The following is a 22,132-nucleotide window of genomic DNA, read 5'->3' on the forward strand; positions in this document are numbered from 1 at the left end:
AGGCCTCCCAATGGTGAGTTGGCATCCTGGCTCTCTAGGGTGAGGGGAAAGCCTGATTTGTAGCATTCACTGATAACTATGTTGTAGATACTCCCACCATGGTGTTTTCAGATTACCTGTGTGACGTCACTGAATGCAGAGTTGGCAGTAGATGCTCACAATCAGCTCTTCCACCTAAACTTCCTACCAACCCACTGCTAGAGAGAGAGACCACATACCAGCGATTATCACCAGCATTGGGGTCCTCATTTCCATCTAGCTTATGCATGATCTAGTTCAAGAGAACCATTCCACGGGTTTCCCTTCTAGGCCAACTCCTGGTATCAACAGTCTTAGCTTGGGTTCTCCTTGAAAGCAGGACCTGAGACCAGGACTTGTGTCTAGGTAGTTCATTTGGGAGGTAATAGCAGGGGGGCCAAGGGTGAGGGACTGGGCAGAGTGAAGAAAGAAGGAAAGCCATGATTAGCCTGCATTATGAAGGTCACTGCTGAGCCAGGCGGGGGCTTGATGCCATCCAGAACCTTCTGAGGAATGTGTAGAATGCCTCTTAGAATTGTCTACCTTAGAGTTTACTGAAAGGGACAAATTGTCCCTCTGCTCCCCACTTCGGTTTGCGTGTGTTAAACCTGGGCACTAACTCCCCTGTGTGTCTATGGCTGTGCACATACTGAGTGGACTCTGTGTTGTCTGTGGTGTTGAGGAAGCTCTGGGGCAGACAGCAAAAGATGTTAGGTAAGGCAGCAAAAGATGTGAGGTAAGGCAGCAAAAGATGTGAGGTAAGACAGCAAAAGATGTGAGGTAAGGCAGCAAAAGATGTGAGGTAAGGCAGCAAAAGATGTGAGGTAAGGCAGCAAAAGATGTGAGGTAAGGCAGCAAAAGATGTGAGGTAAGGCAGCAAAAGATGTGAGGTAAGGCAGCAAAAGATGTGAGGTAAGGCAGCAAAAGATGTGAGGTAAGGCAGCAAAAGATGTGAGGTAAGGCAGCAAAAGATGTGAGGTAAGGCAGCAAAAGATGTGAGGTAAGGCAGCAAAAGATGTGAGGTAAGGCAGCAAAAGATGTGAGGTAAGGCAGCAAAAGATGTGAGGTAAGGCAGCAAAAGATGTGAGGTAAGGCAGCAAAAGATGTGAGGTAAGACAGCAAAAGATGTGAGGTAAGGCAGCGTGAGGAGCTGCCGCCTGACGTCAGCTATCCCCCACGGTTGTGACTGGAGTGTTAGGTGAGGCTTAGCAGATGTGGGAAGGCGCCAGAGGCATCTGATACCCATGGTACTTGGTTTATTATGTTTTAAAACACAATAAAGCTGCCATTTAGGATTGTGGGTCTTGTAGGACTAAAATGTTTATCAGAGAACTGAGAGTTTTTTTTGCAAATGTTATTTTCTCTTCTTCTTCCTCAAGTAAAACCCTGGATTATACAGCATTTCTGTGTCATTAGAAACACAGAGAAAGGATTTTTGAATTTTTTTTACTGTGCTTTAAGTGAAGGTTTACAAATCAAGTCACTCTCTCATACAAAAGCTTATACACACCTTGCTATGTAACCCTAGCTCCTTTCTCCCTAGTGAGACAGCACACTCCTCTTCTCCACCCTGTATTCCCTGTGTCCATTCAGCCAGCTCCTGTCCCCCTCTGCCTTCTCATCTCGCCTCCAGACAGGAGCTGCCCACGTAGTCTCCTGTGTCTACTTGAGTCAAGAAGCTCACTCCTTCAGTATCATTTTCTGTTTTATAGTTCAGCCTAATCCCTGTCTGAAGAGATGGCTTCAGGAATGGTTCCTGTCTTGGGCTAACAGAGGGTCCGCTGGCTCTCTAGTCTCAGTCGGACCATTAAGTCTAATCTTTTTAAGAGAATTTGAGATCTGCATCCCACTGTTCTCCCATTCCCTTAGGGATCAGAGAAAGGATTTTTGATCAAGTTTGTCAACATTTAAAATATGCGAGCAATGGATTTAGCTTCATAAATATGTTCATTCATTCAATGAATGTTCAGTATTAGAAATGTGAAAATTTAATTTATGAAACAACAAATCATTTTAAAAAAGCCTTATAAGGGATAAGAGAAGATATAAAACATCTATGATGAGATTTAGGCATTGATGATTGTTTTTTGTTTTTTTTAGATAAACTTTCTAGAGGTTTTAGTGCTTCTACTACTTAATTGCAGGTCTTTGTTGTGGTTTCTTTCTGTTTAGTAAAGAAACGAAGAGAGAAAATATCCATATAGTCTCAAAACTGTCTAATTAAACCTCTTCTGCCTTGCCTGTTCTTCTGGGGATATCGTCCTTATGTTACTTCCACTCTTTGAGGCTGGTCGCTGTGAATTATTTGTGCGTTTAATTGTCTTTAGGTATCTGTAAAAATCAAGGAAAGCAAGGAGGACAGCAAAAAATGACATATGATTCATGCTTTGCTACTCTTCTTTAGAAAAAACGAAAGAAAACAAAACCCAAATCCGTTGCTGTGGAGTCGATTCTGACACATAGTGACCCTACAGGACAGTGTAGAACTGCCCCCTAGAGCACCTGGTGGATTCAAACTGCTAAACATTTGGTTAGCAGCTGTAGCACTTAACCACTACACCACCATTCCTTAGAAAAAGAGGGGGGAAAAAAAAAGACTAGAGCTGGCCTAGCCTTACTAGAACAGAATCCTATCTGTTATGGATTGAATTGTGTCCTCCAGAAATGTGTGTTGTAAATCCTAACCTTTATGCCTGTGGTTGGAGCCCTCACGGCGTGGTGGTTAAGCGTTCGACTGCTGACCAAAAGGTGGGCAGTTCAAATCTACCAGCCGCTCCTTGGAAACACTATGGGGCAGTTCTTCTCTGTCCTGTGGGGTCAACTTGAAGGCAATGGGCTTTTTTGGTTTATACTTGTGGTTATAATTTCATTTGGGAATGGGTTGTCTTTGTTATGCTAATGAGACTGTATTAGTGTAGGCTGTGCTTTGAGTCAGTCTCTTCCAAGGTGTAAAAGAGTAGATTATGCAAATAGAAATGGAGGAAGAGAGATGCCAAGCCACATGAAGATTGCCCAGGAGCAGAACCTCAAAGAGACAAGGACCTTCCTCCAGAGCAGAGAGAGAAAACCTTCCCCAGAGATGCCAGCCTGAATTCAGACTTCTACCCTCTGAAACTGTGAGAAAATAAATTTCTGTATGTTAAAGCCATTCACTTGTGGTATATCTGTTACAGCAGCGCTGGGTAATGCTCATAACCCCTTTTACATTTCACCTTGTCAGTCTTTTTCTCTGAACAATTCCCAAACTGGTGAATAGTCTGAGATCCTGAGAAATTCTATTGGTAAACCCCAACACTGAATTTTGAAAATTTGGTTCTTAGCATTTGCATTAGTTTCTGAGGTAAAATACTGGTTATGAGTTTGTATGAACAAGAGGAAGCCATTGAGAATGTTAATTAATAGAAGTTTTAATTTGTATAAATTCATAATCAGCAATCCGAATTGGAAAGAGTTTTGTGAGTCATGGTCTAGTTTTTAAGCTAAGATTTTTTCTTATTTTTCAATCAGTGGTAATTAGGTTATTTTTAGAGGTACCTTAATATCTCTAATACCTACTTGTCTTGCATAATTTCTGAGACACAAATTCATGGTTTGCACTTGGTAAGCATTAATCTCCCTATATTTGTTAACTTGAATTAATTCTAATGATAAAACATTGAACTGTAAGTTTGTATTTAGTAAAAGAAGTTGCACACCCAAAGAAGAATCATTCATGTCTGGTAGGTTCTGCTTATCCAGCTGGTCAGCTACAGTCAGTTAGGGACTTGCTCTTAAGAGCGTTTAAAAGAGATTCTTACAGCTGAGGACATTTTAAATATTGGCGTGGATTCCTTGAATAGAGTTAGATCCACATTATGTAAAGAATACCTGGCCCAAAGTTTTCCACCTGTTTTGCAATCTGCAGCCTCAACCAGACCCAATTCCCAAGCAAATCCACTTTTTAAATGATATCTGGAATCTTCGTCCCATATTCTTGTGTGCCCGGGTGAAGCCTGGGCACTTTTATGTCCACTGAATCACAGCCTCCCTTCTAACTCTTCGCCATGTTTGTTCACTCTCGGTGACTTGGCTCCTGCCCAGTGCGCTTGGCTGGGGCTCTAACTCCTGCCTAATACCTGCCAGTTTCCAGGCAAACCATCTGAATGAAATAGCGTATCACCACCACCTAACATGGGTAACACTGCTGGGAGGAGCCCCCTGCTGCAGTGCCCCCTGGATACCTTGTTGATTCTTGGAAATTGTAGCTGGACCTAATTAAATCCAGGTTTGCTCTAGCACCCCAAACGCTGTGCCACTTCCATTGAGCTGCTACCCATGTCTCTTGGGGGTTCAGCCTTACAATTTGTTAGCTCCTGCAGCTTCATTCTTTCTTGGCCTCTTGTTTGGTCCCATCTCTTCCTCGCACCTGCTCACTGCTAAGATCCAGATATCTTGAGGTTAGGCCTACCTAAGATCCAGTATGAACTATATACCATTTTCTAAGTAGATAATGTGATTAAAAATAAAAAAGAAAATAATGTGATTAAAAATAAAAATAGAAAAAAAAAAAAAAGCTACCATTTATTCAGGCCTTAACTATGTATAACTCAAATGTCTGAGCCTCAACAACCTGGCTTAGAAAATAAGGTCACATATTCTTTTAAATGTCTAGATTCTACCACAGGTTAAGCCTCCACTGGCTTAGTGCCAGAAATTAGCCCTTTCAAATGCTTCTTGGATATTCTGAGTCGTCACTGTAGCTCTCTCAGTTGTGCTCGGGAGCAGGTTCATCATGTTTCCAGCCTTGTCATGCTCTGCACTGCTGCTTTTCCTCCTATTCTCCAGACGGTTATTCCACATCCCCTGCAGCTTTCTGGTATCCCACTGGACTCTCACGTAGGTCCTGCGTATAATTTTCTGAGCCTGGAAGCTAACTCCACTTTTACTTATAAACACAAAGTATTTGTTGCACAGTTTTTACACACTGAGTTTTCCAGGAATGCAACCTCTTGGGTGTATAGAAGGAAGATCGTTCATTCTTTGTTCAGTACTGTATCAGAGTTCACCATTTCAGAAAAATCACACTACTGTTGGAGTGTTGCTTGTGGTGTTTGAGTTGGCAATACAGGACACCCTTATTAATCTACATTTCTAGTGGTCACATTCATACTGATTCCTTACACAGGGAAAAAGTCTATTTCTTTATGTCTTCCAATGGAATTGTGCCTGGGCATTTGTGTAGTGAAACATAAATATATGATTTATGAAAATACACATAATATGTAACCATATATAAAAAACATTTATATATAAAATATATTTTTAAGGACTCAGCATATAGTATGTAGTCAGTCATTATGAATTTTATTTCAGGATGTTAAAAGAGAACGCTAGAAAATGCTTGTTTTTAAAAGGGGGTTCTGTGCGTAGGTTCTGTTGGGAGTCCCTGGGTAGTGCAAATAGTTAACACACTCAGCTGCTAACCCAAAGGTTGGAGGTTTGAGCCCCCACTGAAATGCCTCGGAAGAAAGTCCTGGTGATGTGTTTCCAAAAAATCAGCCACTGAAAATCCTGTGGAGCACTGTCCCTCTCTGGCGCACGGGGTTAACGGGGTCGCCTGAGTTGGAACAGGCTCCACGGCAACTTAGACAGGTTGTGATGGGCTCGAGGGTTATGTAAATTCACACGTGGGAAAGAAATAGTTCTCTTTAAGAAGCAATAAATTTCTGCAGAGACATAGGTCTGCTAAAACATTATCTAATTTTCACTGCCAAACAAAAGACTGATGTTTTCAGTGCGAAAACAGTTACAATTAGGTCATTTCCTTACCACATTCAGGTGGGACTTGCTTTACATTTGCATATCTAGAAAATCCATCATATATATGTTTTCTCAGAACAAAGGGATAATCTGTCCGAAAGGTAAATTTAATCTGGTACTTTCAGGAGACCACAAGTGCTTCTACTTTTTAAATAATCTCATTACCACTGCAGCCCTTATTGAGGGCCTCTTGTCAAAGATGTTGCACTCCTTGTTGACAGCACTTACTACTGGCTTTTGAGCTTAGAATCACAAATATGGGACAGTTTCTTTAACATTTTAAAAGCTGCATCAATTAAAAATGAAATACGTTAATCTTTTGGAAGTGGTATAATATATCTCTTGTTTAAATAACTTGTGAAATCAAAAGGACAGGTTCAGTGACAATAACTGTTGATTTCATTCTAGGTGTCCTGTGTTCTCTGAAAAAGGTGATTTCCAAAGCTGCAGAAACAAGTTGTTTTTAGAACCATCAATATGAGATGCTAAGGTTTATTAATATATTCAAGGGACTGATAGGGTGGTTAATTAGTAAAAGAAATGTCACCCAGAAGGTCTATGTTGGGAATTTTCATTACCAAGTTGAAACAGAAGTAACAAAGTAATCAATGAACTAAGCAGACATGATTGACTGTAATTACTGTCCCTGTTAAGGTTATTGACTAACAGCAGGATGGGCTGTCCAAGTTGAGGGATGGCACCCTGAGAAAATTAAATGAGAAAAATTAATGAGAAAAGCATTCACTTTAGCCCTTCTGTTGTCACCAAGGCAATAAAATTTATGTGTCAATTTCAACAGTTATTCTGAAATAGTTAAATTGAGGTTTTTAATTTTAGCACTAAATACACTCTAACATTTAAATGCTATATTTGGTCTACACAATGGGAAATGGGGGAGATGGATTAGATGGTAAATATGTAAGGACAAAAAAATGGAAGAACTATAGTTTTACCAGGGGAGTAGCTGTAAAGATGGTGATAATGTAATAGATTTGAAAGATATTTGAGAAATAGAATTAATAGAACAACATTCTCTTGACTTATGATGCTAACATCTTTAATTTCTGCATCAAGGCTCAACTCAAGGGTAACTCCCTCTGGGAAATTTTCCTTAATTTCCCTGCCCTCTGAGAGCTCTCTCTCCTGCCTCCAAAATCCTACAGCCATTGATACTTGATCTTGTATTAATAGCTATTTGCACGTGCCATGCATTGATGGACATGGCCACTGGCCCTAGCTTTCATTCCAATGGCAGAAGAAGTAAACAAATAAATATCTATGCCAGATTGTGGTAAGTGACTGGGGTGGTGAGATAAGGTAATCAGGAAACATCCCTCCAAAAAGGTGGGAATTGATATCCGAAGCCTGAGAATGAACCAGACATGTAAATAGCTGGGAGAAAACGATTTGAGGCAGAAGAGCAGAAAGTGCAACAGTGGTCTTAAGAGGAAGAAGAAGCTTGGGTATTTTATGAACCCACCACTGCAGTCGAGCCGATTCTGACTCATACTGACCCTATAGGACAGAGTAGAACTGCCCCATAGAGTTTCCAAGGAGCACCTGGCAGATTCGAACTGCCGACCTTTTGGTTAGCAGCCGTAGCACTTAACCATTACGCTACCAGGGTTTCCATTTTATGGACAGAAAGTTTAATTAGAGTCGCTGAACTAGGGGAAAAGCTCTGTGAGTTGAGATTGGACATGCGGGGCCTTGTAGTGTTTGGTAAAGAATTTGGATTATCTTTATAAGAAATGGCAAGCCATTGGGTGATTTTAGGTAGGATTATTATATGAGTTAATTTGTGTTCTGAAAAGATTACTCCAGAGTCTATGTAAGGATTGGATTGCAAATGTCTCGGAATAGTTGGGGCAGTGGATATGGGAACTAAGTGGACAGATTTAAGATAAAATTTTAAAAAGGAGGATCCATGGGAATTCTTGATGGTAGTAAATGAAAAGTGAAGAATGACCTCTAGGTTTTGGCTTAAGCAACTGGGCGATGGTACCAGTCACTGGGATATGAACAACAAAAACAGCTTTGAGAGGCAAAATCAGTAGCTCACTTTTTTTTGGACATAGTAAGTTTGAAATGCGTATTAGCTATCCAAATGGAAGTATCAAGAAAGCAGTTGGATATATGCCTCTGGGGATCATGAGAGAGGTCTGGGTTGGAGCTACCAATCTGGGAGTCATTAGCATATGGATGTGTAACTGGTTTAGTGAGTGAACTAGTTTGTTTTCTGCAATCCCTGGATTTCACATTGCCCTATTGCATCTCCCTTTCTCGTTCCGTAATGACATAGTGGGTAGGCTCCATAGTCTTTCTGCCATTTTCAGTTCTTTGATGTCCAGCTTAGCTCAGTTTAAGACTTCCATCTCATTCCAATTTAAATCTCATCTCCTCCCTTACCTCCAGCATTGACCAGACATTCTTGAGAGGGCCTTGGAATGGGCATGGGGCAAGATCGATGTTTTTACCAATTCTTCTGGTCTGGTATCTTCAAGTGGAGAGGAAGTAGTTGTCCTGGTTTACCTATCTTTTCAAGTCCCTTAATTTCTCCTCTAGTGTTGGGGCTAGGAGAGGGAATAGGTGAGGAAAAACACAAAGCTCTTTACTTAGCTGCCTCTTAGTAAGCCCTGAGGAAGGAGTCTCATCACGTGTTAACAATTCCTTAGCATGTATGTATGCAGATGGGCTCTTTTTCTTTAATTTTGAGCCATACCTGCAAATTCTGGGCTGCAGGATAAGCCCCACTCAACACTCTGTCACAGATATCACTTAAAGCCATTGGATCGGATGACATACCCCTAAGATAACAGAAATTTGGCCACGTGGAGGGTGTTGGTAGACTTAAAAAATGGCCTGCCTTGGAGTGAAGGGGGCAGAAGCCACATGGAGTATGTTGTGGAGTGAATGAAAGGTGAAAAAATAGGGACAGTGGACAACTTATTTGGGATGTATTTTGAGGTGCAGAGAAGGTGTAGCAACTGAAGGAAGCTGTCGGGTCAAGGTAATGTTTTTGTATGATATTTTTAAGATAGAGGTCCCATGGCATATTTTTGTGCTAATCATTAGAGAAGGAGTGAAAATGAAAATACATGAGGTGATAATGAAGGAGCAGAGTCCTTGAAAAGGGGGGAAGAGATAGGATCCAGAGCAGAAGGAGAGAGATTAACCTTTAGTAGGAGCAGGGGTACTTGCATTTTGACAGGAGAGAAGGCAGGGAAGATAGGGGTTGGTGCTGATGGGTTTGTAGAGCTGAGGATGAGAAGACGCAGGGTGTTTTCCCAGTTGGCTTTTGTTTTCTCAGTTGGGCAGGAATGCAAGTTAGCAGCTGATGGTAAGGTGGGTGAAAAGGGAGAGTGGAAACATCTGTCTGCTATGATACATAAGCCCTTAGAAGCAGAAGCAGATTCGTAGATGCACCGAAAGCACGCAGCAAGGTGCCAGGACTATTTAACACTTTTTTTTTAGAAAAATTTTAATTATCACAAATAGGAATTCTCCTTAACTTTAAATCTTAACTTAAAAAGGTATTATAGTCATTCAGAACCATTTAATATTTTTAAAGCCCTAACCTAAAATTGCCTGTATTTTGAGGTATCATATATAACGTGACATGGATTCCTGGTTCGTGCAAAAGCTACTTTCATTCTGTAAGGGGCTTTAATGAAAAAAAGAAACTGTATTCTATTCTTATTAAAGAAAGGATTGCGTGCCAGAGGACTTATTTTCCAAGAGAGACTTGTTGATAGGGGTAGCATTGTTTTCTTTCTGGAAGCCTCTTTTCTGGCCTCTCATCTTCTAGTTGGCTTCTAACACAAGGCTGTCATCAAGGGTCTTCTTAGTTCATGCGGTTGAATGGCTTTGTCTGGGGCCAGCCCTGATAAAAATACCTGGGACCAAAGACACACTTTTGATTACCTGGGGCGGGGGGGGGGGGGGGGTGGGGGGGTGGGGGGCGTTGCTACTAATGGGTTATTCTTTTTTTTTTTTCCAGCTCTTCTACCCTTAACCTTTGTTTGCTCCGACAGGAATGGGAGCCAAGATTTTAAAGTTTGAAAAGTATAAAGAAGGGAAACAAGTAAATAAAAATAGGGAAGGAAAATAAATACTGAACAAGACTGGGCAAGGTGACAAGAAAGAATTACTGTGAAACTCTGGAAGGGGGCCAGAGTGCCAAATGCAGCGGCCGTGGAGTTTACAGGAACTATTTAGTGTTTGGCATGCCTCAGTGATCACCCAGAGAAAGCCAGATTTCTTCACTCTTGTTTGCTACCCTATAGTTAGCTCAGGAAACTTGACATAGGTGATCTGTGTTTTCTGTCAGTATAAACACAGTGGACCAGTCCCTGCTCATCAAATCCGTCGTGATTCGAATTGCTAGAAGGAGGGCCTCTTGTGGCTGCAGTGGGAAATACTCCAGCTAAAACCTGTCTTGGCGGCTACAGATGTTTTTATCAGGGGATTACACACACACACATGCTCTCTCCACAAAGCTTTTTAAAATTAATTACATTTCAGGTATTTGTAATATTTAGTTGTTTTGGTAACACTGAGTACTGTAATAAGGCATTGTCTGTATGGCATCTCTGAGGAGTTCAATGTATTTTGAACTCCTTCAGATTTTATTCTTTAAATTCACGTATCTCTGAAAAGTAGACAGAAAAATAGAGGTTTTCATCTCCATTTTGCAGATGGAAAAGGGAGGTACAGAGCTGGTTAGTAACTTATTTGTGGTTTTACAGCAGGACAGGCCAGGCTCATAATAGAATTTGGATGTCTTATCTTGGGTCCAATTCAACAGTCTGGGTTTGGAAAAACATTCATTATTAAAGCTCTAAAACAAAAACTGCTATTTTGCAAGTGTCAAGTGATCTCTTTATTCAAGGAAAGATGGATTGAGAGACATAAAACTTACTCTTTGTTTTCTGTGTGAAAAGAGGCTATTCCTAGATTCTCCAAGGGGGAGAAAGTCTGCTTTAAAAAAAAAATTCTGGGGAGGACCGTATGGTAGCAACTAAGAATCTTTAGATAAATGTAATGTCAATTACGTACATTTTAAAGGGAATGACATAGAAATACAGTTATTTCTCAAGCTTTCCTGGAAATCATACAAAATAAAACCCCTCTGGTAACAAATTCTCTCAGCTATCCGCAGGCCCTGCCTTTCTTCCTGGCTCCCTAACATTTGTTCTAAGAGTGTCTCTGGAGCTAATAAATAAGTGCTTTCTTTTTATTTTGAATTTAGCCTTTGAAGAACAGGACTGCCCAAACTCAAATGAGTAGTTCTATTTTAGGGGCCGTTACCATCTATTGTTTTAGGAACTACTGGGAAGCGTCACAAAAGTGTTAATGTCTAAGGAAATGCAGTATAAATTAAAGTGGGTATCAGGAGTTGAAATGATGGAGTATATGGCAGGAATATCCGAGATTGTTCAGGTGAATGTTAAGATATTGAGGGAGAGGGTATTAAAAAAAAAAAAAAAGTCATGGCTTAAATTTAATAATGGTTCCATGTATGAGTTCTTGGTAAGTCTTCAGTTTACATTCTTTGCTAATAATTATATGGTTTTTACATAAATACTAGAAGTAGAGAGTGTGCTGCTTGGTACAAGGGTGTGGAAAAGTGGAAAATGCTGTCTCAGGTGTGACACATGACCTCAATTCCATCTTATCTCTGGTACTGACATTACTGAGTTTTACACAATTGGGCTGTTGATGTGCAGATTCCCTGGACTCCTATTACCCCTGCTTTATAATTTTTCATTCTCAATTAGCTCTAGTTAGAGGCAAGAGGTTCTTATTTTGGAAATGGACTAGAGAAAAGCTAATCTCAAGCAACGTCTTCAAAGCGCACTGACAGCTATGTTTGTAGATCTCCAGGCAAAGTATGCGTCTGGCCTTTTTCAACGAAGTATTTTCAGTAACAACTTGTCAGTGAGGTCAGTGACTAGCGGTTCAGGATTAGATGCCACCCACCCTGGTTTGTAACCTCCCCTTTCTTTCTATCCGGGGTGAACGATTCTCTAGTGACTATCCCACTGTCACTGGCTCTCAGTTTGGTACTCTGTGACTAACAAGTCCTTTTTTGGTCCTGAACATTTCCCGGAAGAGCTGAATTTTAAGCACATTCATAGAAAGCTGCAGAAAGGTAAGAGTCAAATCTGAAATGAGAAGAGCTGCACTTGAATGTGTTCTTGTTTCTACTTTGATTTGCTGTGCCTTCGTTGTATATCGTAGGCTTATAATGCGGGGCTTTCTTCTGAACTGAAGATCACATGATTATATAAAACAGGAGTGTTTTGACTAGTTATGATGAGAATTGGAGGGTTTCATGCTAATTTTAAAGTTATAAATAACTTTCAAACTAGTGCCAGGGGAAGCTGGTAGCCAAGGTCGTGCTTTGCATTCAGAGTTTCTGGCTATAAAAAGCCCTTTGGGCTACTGTGTAGGAAAAGATAAGATACAGCCTAGATGCTCCTGCTTTGGCAAGGGACTAGGGCAAAAGGAAGCAAAGATGGAAACTGAAGGGATTTTACTTTCAACCAAAAACTTATTCATCCATTTTTCAAGTGAGATACTGGCAAAAGCATTTATTTCTTAATTTAATATTTGGTGTATTTTTTTGATAACTGGCAGTAATATTAGGAGGTGGAGAGTGCTTTTGGAACTGTTTGACCATCATATGTAATCAAATTAAAATCTGTCTGTATGGGAGGTAATAACCAATCATGTAAACAGCTGGTGGCTAGCTGGTGGGGTCTGAATTAAGTGCCAGCAGCTGCTCTCAAGAGCACCAAGGATAGAACTGGAAGGAATGAGTTCAAATGGGAGAAGAAAACATTGAGATTAGGCATCAGGAAATTCATTGACTATAGAAGTTGTGAGTCACTGATACATATCACTAAGAAAGACTGTTGCAGCTTCTCTGATGATACATGAGATTCAGTGGTTGGTTTAGAACACACAACTGGAAAAATAGGATTTCCTGTTAGCCTTGGCTCTGGGTTTGTGGCTAGCTCATTTAGACGGACCAAAAAGCCAGCATATTGAGAATAGTTGTGATTTGGTGACATGGATCAACAGTCAAATCCAAATGTGTATTTAGATGGACTAGTAAAATTTCATCAATCGCGATAATACAAATTGCCTCAGTAGTAGCACGGGACAGATTTGTTACATGGGCAAACCCAATACTCAGACAGTATAGACTCAGTCATTTCCAATTGTTGCCTTCTACACATAGTCTGTGTCTTCCCCCTTATTGGATTAGAAAATTGGGAGTTTTAGAGTAAAATTTACTTTTTATTTCATTATAAAAGTAATATGTACACCTTATAGGAATTTTGAAAGCACAGAAAAAAAAATATTACCTGTAGTATCACTGACGTATTTCCTTCCAGTCTTTTTCCTCTGCAGAATTTAAAAAATAATGGCAATAATACTATAGATAAAATTTGGAACCTTACTTATTCATTTAACCTTATACCAAAGCATTTTTCATGTTTTACCTAATTTATATAGGTGTTGGAGACCCTAGTGGCATAGTGGTTAAATGGTATGGCTGCTAAATGAAGGGTCAGGAGTTCGAATCCACCAGGTGCTCCTTGGAAACTCTATGGGGCAATTCTACTCTGTCCTATAGAGTCACTATGAGTCGGAATTGACTCGACTGCAACAGGTTTGGTTTTTTTGGTATATAGGTGTTATTTTTTTTGTTTGTTTTAGGTGTTATTTAAAATCGCTGCGTAATGTTATCTACCTGTCATCCCCATTGAAGATTATTTCTTCAAGCTGTATTACTAACTCTGGAGGTAGAGTTGCCGGCTTAGAGGGCAGAACACTTGAGAGCAAAGGCTGTGATTTCTGAGATGTGCTTTTACTTTTTTTACTTTAAAACATTGTAAAATTTCTTGTCTACCAAATGAAATATTTATTGAGTGTCTATGATGTGCCAAACATGGTTATCAGGAAAAAGGAAACAGTACGTTAAGTGCTTGGGAGGACAGAATCCCCTCTAACTTAAAAAATTTCAACGGATGAACTTTCATAGATGTCAAGAAAGCTACACATCAGAGTTAAAAATGCTTCAGCTCTGTCTGAAACCAAAAGATATTACCCCTGACCCCTTATATTACTTTGGACTTTTGGACAATAGAACTTATAAATGATAACTTCTGTTAGAGGACCATCTATATACATAGTTCTAATTATATGACCTTTATGATACAACTGTGACAAAGAAAGAGCAGAGACAGGAAGAATAAATAGTTGCAATAAAAATTTGGTGAAATGAGAAGTAGTATATGGAAAAAAATCTGTAAGCAGCAGAGTTGGAAAAAAGAGGGCTAGAAGGCACATGCAGGAGCGAAAATTCAGTACCGGGTTTTCCTGCTTTGGGAAATGTGAGACTAGAATAAAGCATGGTAGGGTGTGCTGGTGGTGCAGTGGTTAAAGCACTTGGCTACTAACCAAAAGGTTGGCAGTTCGAACCCACCAGCACTATGCAGGAGAAAGATTTAGCAGTCCGCTTCCATAAAGGTTTACAGCCTTGGAAACCGTATGGGGCAGTTCTGCTCTGTCTTATAGGGTTGCCGTGAGTCAGAATTGACTTGGCAGTAGTGGGTTTGGTTTTTGGCAGGGTAGAAGCCTAGCGTCCTCGGGCAGTGCAATTGTTAACCCTACAAAAGGTTGGCTGTTTGAATCTGTCCAGAGGCGCCTCAGAAGAAGGGCCTGGCAATCTGCTTTCAAAAAATCAGCCACTGAAAACTCTATGGAGCACAGTTCTACTATGCAACTGTTGTTGTTGCTATGTGCTGTCAGGTCAGTTCCAACTCAGATAGGACACAGTAGAACTGCTCCATAGGGTTTCAAGGAGTGGCTGGTGGATTCAAACTGCCAACCTTTTGGTTACCAGCCATCTCTTAACCACTGCGCCACCAGGGCTCCACTCTGTACCTGGTTTGGTTTTAATTTTATAGTAGGAGTTTAGGAAGAGGTGAAGTTTGAATTTTGTTAATGCTGAATTTGGGAACTATGGTTGTAGAAAAGAATATGTTGAAGAAAAAAAAGCTATGGAATTGGTGATAAATAAAGGTATTTGGTTATTGGAGGTGGTGGCTAGCTCAGAGAAATGCAAACGGAGAGAGTTCTTAAAAAATATAATCTTCTTGTATTAATTTTTTGAATTACAGAGTTTGATTTTTCAGTGATATTTAGAGGACCATAGCAACGGGAGGATGGGAGTTCCATTCTCTGTTTCCCATGAGTTTCTGTTTGCATGTTTCTATTTTTTCTTTGGAGTAGAAGGGATTCAAATTTAAGAAGAGAAGTTGGCAGCTCAGTCTTGCCTGAAGAGAAACTATGTGCTTCGTAATGAAGACTTAAAAATAGTATTTATTTATGGATCATTGGCTCACAGGAATGCTAGTCCAGAGATTCAAAAAGCGTGATTTCCTGCCTCTTGTTTGGATGCTGGATTTTAAGTGACATGGAATTCTCGAGTTCATCTGGGTTGCAGATCTAACGGAAAGTGACAATTGAGACTGCAGAATTTTTGAAAGTGAAAAGGACCGTTAGCTGCTGCACCTGATTTTCATGTGGTTAATTACTGTTTTTCACTACATTATTGCTGCCTGGGATACAGCCAGTCATCTGCTACCAATTTAATCACTAACTTCTAGGGTCTGAGAACTGACTTTGAGCTCCTCTGTGCAAAATTATAAATTAGGTCAAGTTTATTTGGCAACCTTCTTACCTTTTTCTTGCCTTTTGTTATCCTAACCAGTAGGCCATACAGCTTTAGGTCCTTCACGCCAATGGGGAAATTGATTTGATGGAGAAGCAAAGTGCAAAGCGCAAAGAAAAACTCCTAAGTACTGAAACTTGAACACTCTAGCCCCTGCATAACTTAAATTAGCACTATTCAAAGCATGACCAGTAGTTTGAAATCTGTGACTGGTCCATGAAAGAAGATAAGGAGCTTGTGTCAGAATGTAAATCTGATACCCTAAACGTTTTGTAGTAAGATTTTCTGGAATGAAGCAGTCATTGATTTGCATTCTGAGGCAAGCTCCTCATCTCATTGCAGACCCACCGGTTGAGCTGTTGCTCTCGTCTGCTGTGTCTGACTCACGGTGACCCCGTGTACAAGGCAGCCAATGCTTTCTGGTTCTGTGATATCCCCATGATGGGTTGTGGATTGAACTGTTGTGATCCATAGGGTTTTCATTGACTGATTTTTGGAAGTAGATTGCCAGGCGTTTTCTCTTAGTCTGTCTTAGCCTGGAAGCTCTGCTGAAAGCTATTCAGCATCATAGCAACCTGCACAGCCTCTACTGGCAGATGAGTGGTGGCTGTGCATGATGAGGTACCTTGCCGGGGAATCCAACCCAGGCCCCCCACATGGAAGCTGAGAGTTTACCACTGAATCACCACTGCTTAAATTACAGTGCTGTTGGTGGTGTTAGGTGCCGTCGAGTCGGCTCTGACTTACGGTGACCCAGTGTTCAACAGAACGAAACACTGACTGGTCCTGCACTACCCCCACAATCCTTGCCATGGTTGAGCCCATTGTTATAGTCACTGTGTCAGTCCATCGCATTGTGGGTCTTCCTCTTTTTTGCTGACTCTGGACTTTACCAAGATGATGTCCTTTTCCAGGGACTGGTCCCTCCTGCCACCGTGTCCAAAGTACATGAGACGAAGTCTGGCCAACCTTGCTTCTAAGAAGCCCGCTGGCTGTACTTGTTCCAAGGCAGATTTGTTTGTTCTTCTGGCAGCCCATGGTATACTTCATATTCTTCACTAATACCGTAATTGAAAGGCGTCAGTTCTTCTTTGGTGTTCCTTATTCATTGTCCAGGTTTCCCATGTGTATGAGGTGATTGAAAATACCATGGCTTGGGTCAGGCATACCTTAGTCCTTGAAGTGACATCCTTGCTTTTCAACCCTTTAAAGCGGTCTTTTGCAGCAGATTTGCCCAACACAATACGTCATTTGATTTTTTTTGACTGCTCCTTCCATGGGTGTTGATTGTGGATCCAAGTAAAAATGAAATCCTTGACAACTTCAGTCTTTTCTCCGTTTATCATGTTTTTGCTTATTAGTCCAGTTGTGAGGATTTTTGTTTTCTTTATGTTGAGGTGCAATCCATACTGAAGGCTGTAGTCTTTGATCTTCATCATTAAGTACGTCAAGTCCTTTTCCCTTTTAGCAAGCAAGGTTGTGTCATCTGCATATTGCAGGTTGTTAATATGTCTTCCTCCAGTCCTGATACCGCGTTCTTCTTTGTATAGTCCAGCTGCTCAGATTATTTGCTCAACATACAGATTGAGTAAGTATGGTGAAAGGATACAACCCTGATGTACATCTTAGAGGCGTTGATCGCCTTCACCGATATGTGGGGGGTAGGGGTAGGGGGTTGGAGTGGGTGTACACACTGAACTGGGAAATAATGAATGACTAGGTCTCAGTTGATGAGGCCTCTGGAGGTGTTATCAGTGCAAAGAGGCCCTGAGTTAGCTTATTAAGGAAGGAGCTCATGGAATGAATGAGAGGCAGAATTGCTAAAGGGGTGCACTGAATCAGCTATAGTATTGACTTTGAATTCACTCATTCATTCTAGGCAATTTTCTAAGTGTCAGACATTGTTACTGACGCTGGGGATAGATATAAGTGAACCAGATAAAGTCCTTGCTCTCATGGTGCATACTTTCAAGTGTGTGTATTTTGTGATGGGAGTACAGGGAAAGTAGGACATAAAACCAACTTCTCTCTGATCTTCCAGAATAGGTCTAGGTCATCTTAGTCCAGAACTGGTTTTTACAGGTCATGTTTATATGGGAATTTGCAGGATTTACTTGGTTTTCCGTTAGATTCTGCAGTTCCTATTTTCTCACCATAGGATAAAAAAGGAATTCTAGTTTTAACTAATCTGAAATAGACACTAATGGTTGCCTACGAAATATCCATCCATCCTTTACAGAACCCCAATTTAGGTCAAGGAAAAAAAGGGCATAAAGATCTTCTTCTTGAGTTTTCCCCCTCCTTGGGACAGTTATATTTAGTTAAGATATTTGCAGAGCAATCCATATAAATCTACCTCATCCTTTTCAACAGCTTGATGGTGTTTTACTATATGGATGTGGCATAATTTATTTAGCCCCTTCTGAATTGATGGATATATTTGTTGTTTTCATTAAAAAAAAAATTGCTATGCTATAATGAATATTCTTGTTCAGTATCTTGCTGTACTTTTGTAAGTATACCTCTAGGATAAACTCATGGAAATAGAATTGCTGGATCAAAGGGAATGTTCATTTTAAAATTTAATAAAATTTACTAAGTATTACCATTAACTGGAAATAACCCCCCCCCCAAAACAAAACAAAACAAAAACTGGAAATAGGAATAATAAAAAAACCCAAACCCAAACCCATTGCCTTCAAGTTGGTTCCCACTCATAGCCACCCTCATAGGGTTTCCAAGGCAGCTGGTGAATTCAAACTGCTGACCTTTTGGTTAGTAGCCTTAGCCTTAGCTCTTAACTACTGCACCACCAGAGCTGTTGCCATATTTCCTTTCAAAAAGTTCCTATCAGTTATACCCCCCAGCAGTCTATGACGGAGAACTCATTTCCCCAGTCCTCACCAACACTGATGATACCATATCAAACATTTTCACTTTTGCCAGTCTGAGAACTGAAATGGTACCTCGTTGTTTTGATTTGCCTTTTTTTAATTATGAGTAAGGTTAACAACTTCTAAGTATTTGTTAATTAGTCCATGGTATTTCTTTTTCTGTAAATTGCCTTTTCATATCCTTTGCCCAATTTTTCTAATAAGTTGCTCTTTCTCTTCAAATTTACTGTTTTTCTCCAGAATTACTATTTATTTTTTGTCTGTTTATTGTGTTGCAAATATTTTCCCCTAATTTCATTAAAAAAAAATTATTGTGTTTTAGGTAAAAGTTTTTAGTGCAAATTAGTTTTTCATTCAGACATTTTGTAAATAAATTGTTGTGTGACGTTAGTTACAATCCCCACAATGTGTTAGCACTCTCCCCATTTCTCTTTCCACTCTGGATTCTCAGTGTCCATTCACCCAGTTTTCCTGTCCCTTCCCGCCTTCTCGTCTTTGCTTTTGGGTAGGTGTTGCCCATTTGGTCTCTTGATTGAACTAAGAAGCATATTTCTCAGGTGTGTTATTGCTTGTTTTACAGGCTTATCTAATCTTTGGCTGAAAGGTAAACTTGAGAAGTGGTTTCAGTTCTGAATTAGCAAGGTGTCCAGGGGCCATAGTCTCAGGGGTTCCTCCAGTCTCTGTCAGATCAGTAAGTCTAGTGTTTTTTTATTTTTTTGTGTACGTGAGTTTGAATCTTATTCTACATTTTTCTCCTACTTGTTTTATTGTGATCCCTGTCAGAGTAGATGGTGGTGGTAGCTGGGTACCATCTATTTCTTCTGGGCTCAGGCTGGTGGAGGCCGTGGCTAATGTGGGTCCATTAACCCTCTGAACTAATAGTTGCCTTGTGTCTTTGGTTTTCTTCATTTTCCTTTGCGTTGAACATGCTACAGCCAGTAGATGTACCTTAGCTTTTAGGACCACAGACGCTACTCAACAAAGCAGGATGAAGAACATTTTCTTTACGAAATATGTTATGCCTTTTGACCTAGATGTCCCCTGAGACCAAAGTCCCCAGCCCTCAACCCCCAGTAACTCAGTTCCTCAAGGTGTTTGGATGTGTCTAAGAAGCTTCTATGATTTTGGTCAAATTGTGCTGACCTCCCCTATATTGTTTGTTGTCTTTTCTTTCACCAAAGTTAACACTTGTCTACTATCTAGTAAGTGATTTCCCCTCCCCTTTCCTCCCCCTCTCTCATAACCATCAGAGATTTTTTTTCTGAGTGTAAACCTTTTCTTGGGTTTTTATAATAGTGGTCTCATTCAATATTTGTCCTTTTGTGATTGACTTATTTCACTCAGCATAATACCCTCCAGATTTATCCATGTTGTAAGATGTTTCACAGATTCATCATTGGCCTTTATCATTGCGTAGTATTCCATTGTCTGTATTTACCAAAATTTGTTTATTCATCTGTCGACGGGCACTTAGGTTGTATTTTTTGACTTTTTATGTTTTATTTTTAAATTATATGGAAGATAATTCTCTCTAGATTCAAATTTTTAAAATCTTTTCCTTTGTGATTTCTGGGTTTTATGTCTTGCTTAGGAACTCCTTTCTACTTCAGTTGTAAGGAAATTTACTTATACTTTCTCCAGCACCTTAAATATTTTCTACATCTGGAATTTATTTTGGGCAAAGAAGTGAGACTGGGACCTGGTTTTATTCCCCCCTCAGCCAAATCTTTATGTCTTATTTAAAAATACTATTTTTTATAATTTTTAATGTGCTTTCAGTGAAAGTTTACAAATTAAGTCAGTCTCTCACACAAAAACCCATATATACCTTGCTACACACTCCCAATTACTCTCCCCCTAATGAGACAGCCTGCTCTCTCCCTCCACTCTCTCTTTTCGTGTCCATTTCACCAGCTTCTAACCCCTTCCACCCTCTCATCTCCCCTCCAGGCAGGAGTTGCCAACATAGTCTCAAGTGTCCACCTGATCCAAGAAGCTCACTCCTTACCAGCATCCCTCTCCAACCCATTGTCCAGTCCAATCCATGTCTGAAGAGTTGGCTTCGGGAATGGTTCCTGTCCTGGGCCAACAGAAGGTCTGGGGGCCATGACCACTGGGGTCCTTCCAGTCTCAGTCAGACCATTAAGTCTGGTCTTATGAGAATTTGGGGTCTGCATCCCACTGTTCTCCTACTCCCTCAGGAGTTCTCTGTTGTGTTCCCTGTCAGGGCAGTCATCGGTTGTAGCCGGGCACCATCTAGTTCTTCTGGTCTCAGGATGATGTAGTCTCTGGTTCATGTGTCCCTTTCTGTCTCTTGGGCTTGTAATTGCCTTGTGTCCTTGGTGTTCTTCATTCTCCTTTGATCCAGGTGGGTTGAGACCAAATGATGCATCTTAGATGGCTGCTTGCTAGCGTTTAAGACCCCAGACGCCACTCTTCAAAGTAGGATGCAGAATGTTTTCTTAATAGATTGTATTATGCCAGTTGACTTAGATGTCCCCTGAAACCATGGTCCTCAGACCCCTGCCCCTGCTACTGTGGCCTTCGAAGCACTTGGTTTATTTAGGAAACTTCTTTGCTTTTAGTTTAGTCCAGTTGTGCTGACCTCCCCTGTATTGTGTGCTGTCTTTCCCTTCACCTAAAGTAGTTCCTATCTACTATCTAATTAGTGAATGCCCCTCTCCCACGCTCCCTCCCTCCCCACCCCTCGTAACCATGTTTTCTTCTCAGTTTAAACTGTTTCTCAAGTTCTTATAATCTTATACAATATTTGTCCTTTTGCAACTAAGTAATTTCACTCAGCATAATGCCTTCCAGGTTCCTCCATGTTATGAAATGTTTCACAGATTCCTCACTGTTCTTTATCGATGCATAGTGTTCCATTGTGTGAATATACCATAATTTATTTATCCATTCATCCGTTAATGGAGACCTTGGTTGCTTCCATCTTTTTGCTATTGTAAACAGTGCTGTAATAAACATGGGTGTGCATATATCTGTTCGTGTAAAGGCTCTTATTTCTCTAGGATATATTCCAAGGAGTGGGATTGCTGGATTGTATGGTAGTTCTATTTCTAGCTTTTTAAGGAAACACCAAATCGATTTCCAAAGTGGTTGTACCATTTGACATTCCCACCAGCAGTGTATAAGTGTTCCAGGCTCTCCACAGCCTCTCCAACATTTATTATTTTGTGTTTTTTGGATTAATGCAGCCTTGCTGGAGTGAGATGAAATCTCATTGTAGTTTTGATCTGCATTTCTCTAATGGCTAATGACGGTGAACATTTCCTCATGTATCTGTTAGCTACCCGAATGTCTTCTTTAGTGAAGTATCTATTCATATCTTTTGCCTATTTTTTAATTGGGTTATTTGTCTTTTTGCAGTTGAGTTCTTGGAGTATCATGTAGATTTTAGAGATCAGGCGCTGATCAGAAATGTCATAGCTAAAAACTTTTTCCCAGTCTGTAGGTAGTCTTTTTACTCTTTTGGTGAAGTCTTTGAATGAGTATAGGTGTTTGATTTTTAGGAGCTCCCAGTTATCTAGTTTTTCTTCTGCATTCTTAATAATGTTTTGTATACTGTTTATGCCATGTATTAGGGCTCCTAACGTTGCCCCTATTTTTTCTTCCATGATCTTTATCGTTTTAGATTTTATATTTAGGTCTTTGA

General features: G+C 40.3%; 1 protein-coding gene across 3 annotated transcripts in view; it reads left to right on the plus strand.

Moving 5' to 3' along the window:
- The first annotated feature begins 11,806 nt into the window (after positions 1 to 11,806).
- CTNNA3 (catenin alpha 3) overlaps positions 11,807 to 22,132 on the plus strand; it is a 1,852,175-nt gene continuing 1,841,849 nt past the window's right edge. For all 3 annotated transcript variants that reach the window (XM_049856013.1, XM_049856014.1, XM_049856011.1), the window contains exon 1: positions 11,807 to 11,971. The gene's annotated coding sequence lies outside the window, so the exon portion shown is untranslated. The remainder of the gene's footprint in view (positions 11,972 to 22,132) is intronic.

Source organism: Elephas maximus, chromosome 16 (assembly GCF_024166365.1).
Source record: "Elephas maximus indicus isolate mEleMax1 chromosome 16, mEleMax1 primary haplotype, whole genome shotgun sequence".
Lineage (NCBI taxonomy): Eukaryota > Metazoa > Chordata > Mammalia > Proboscidea > Elephantidae > Elephas > Elephas maximus.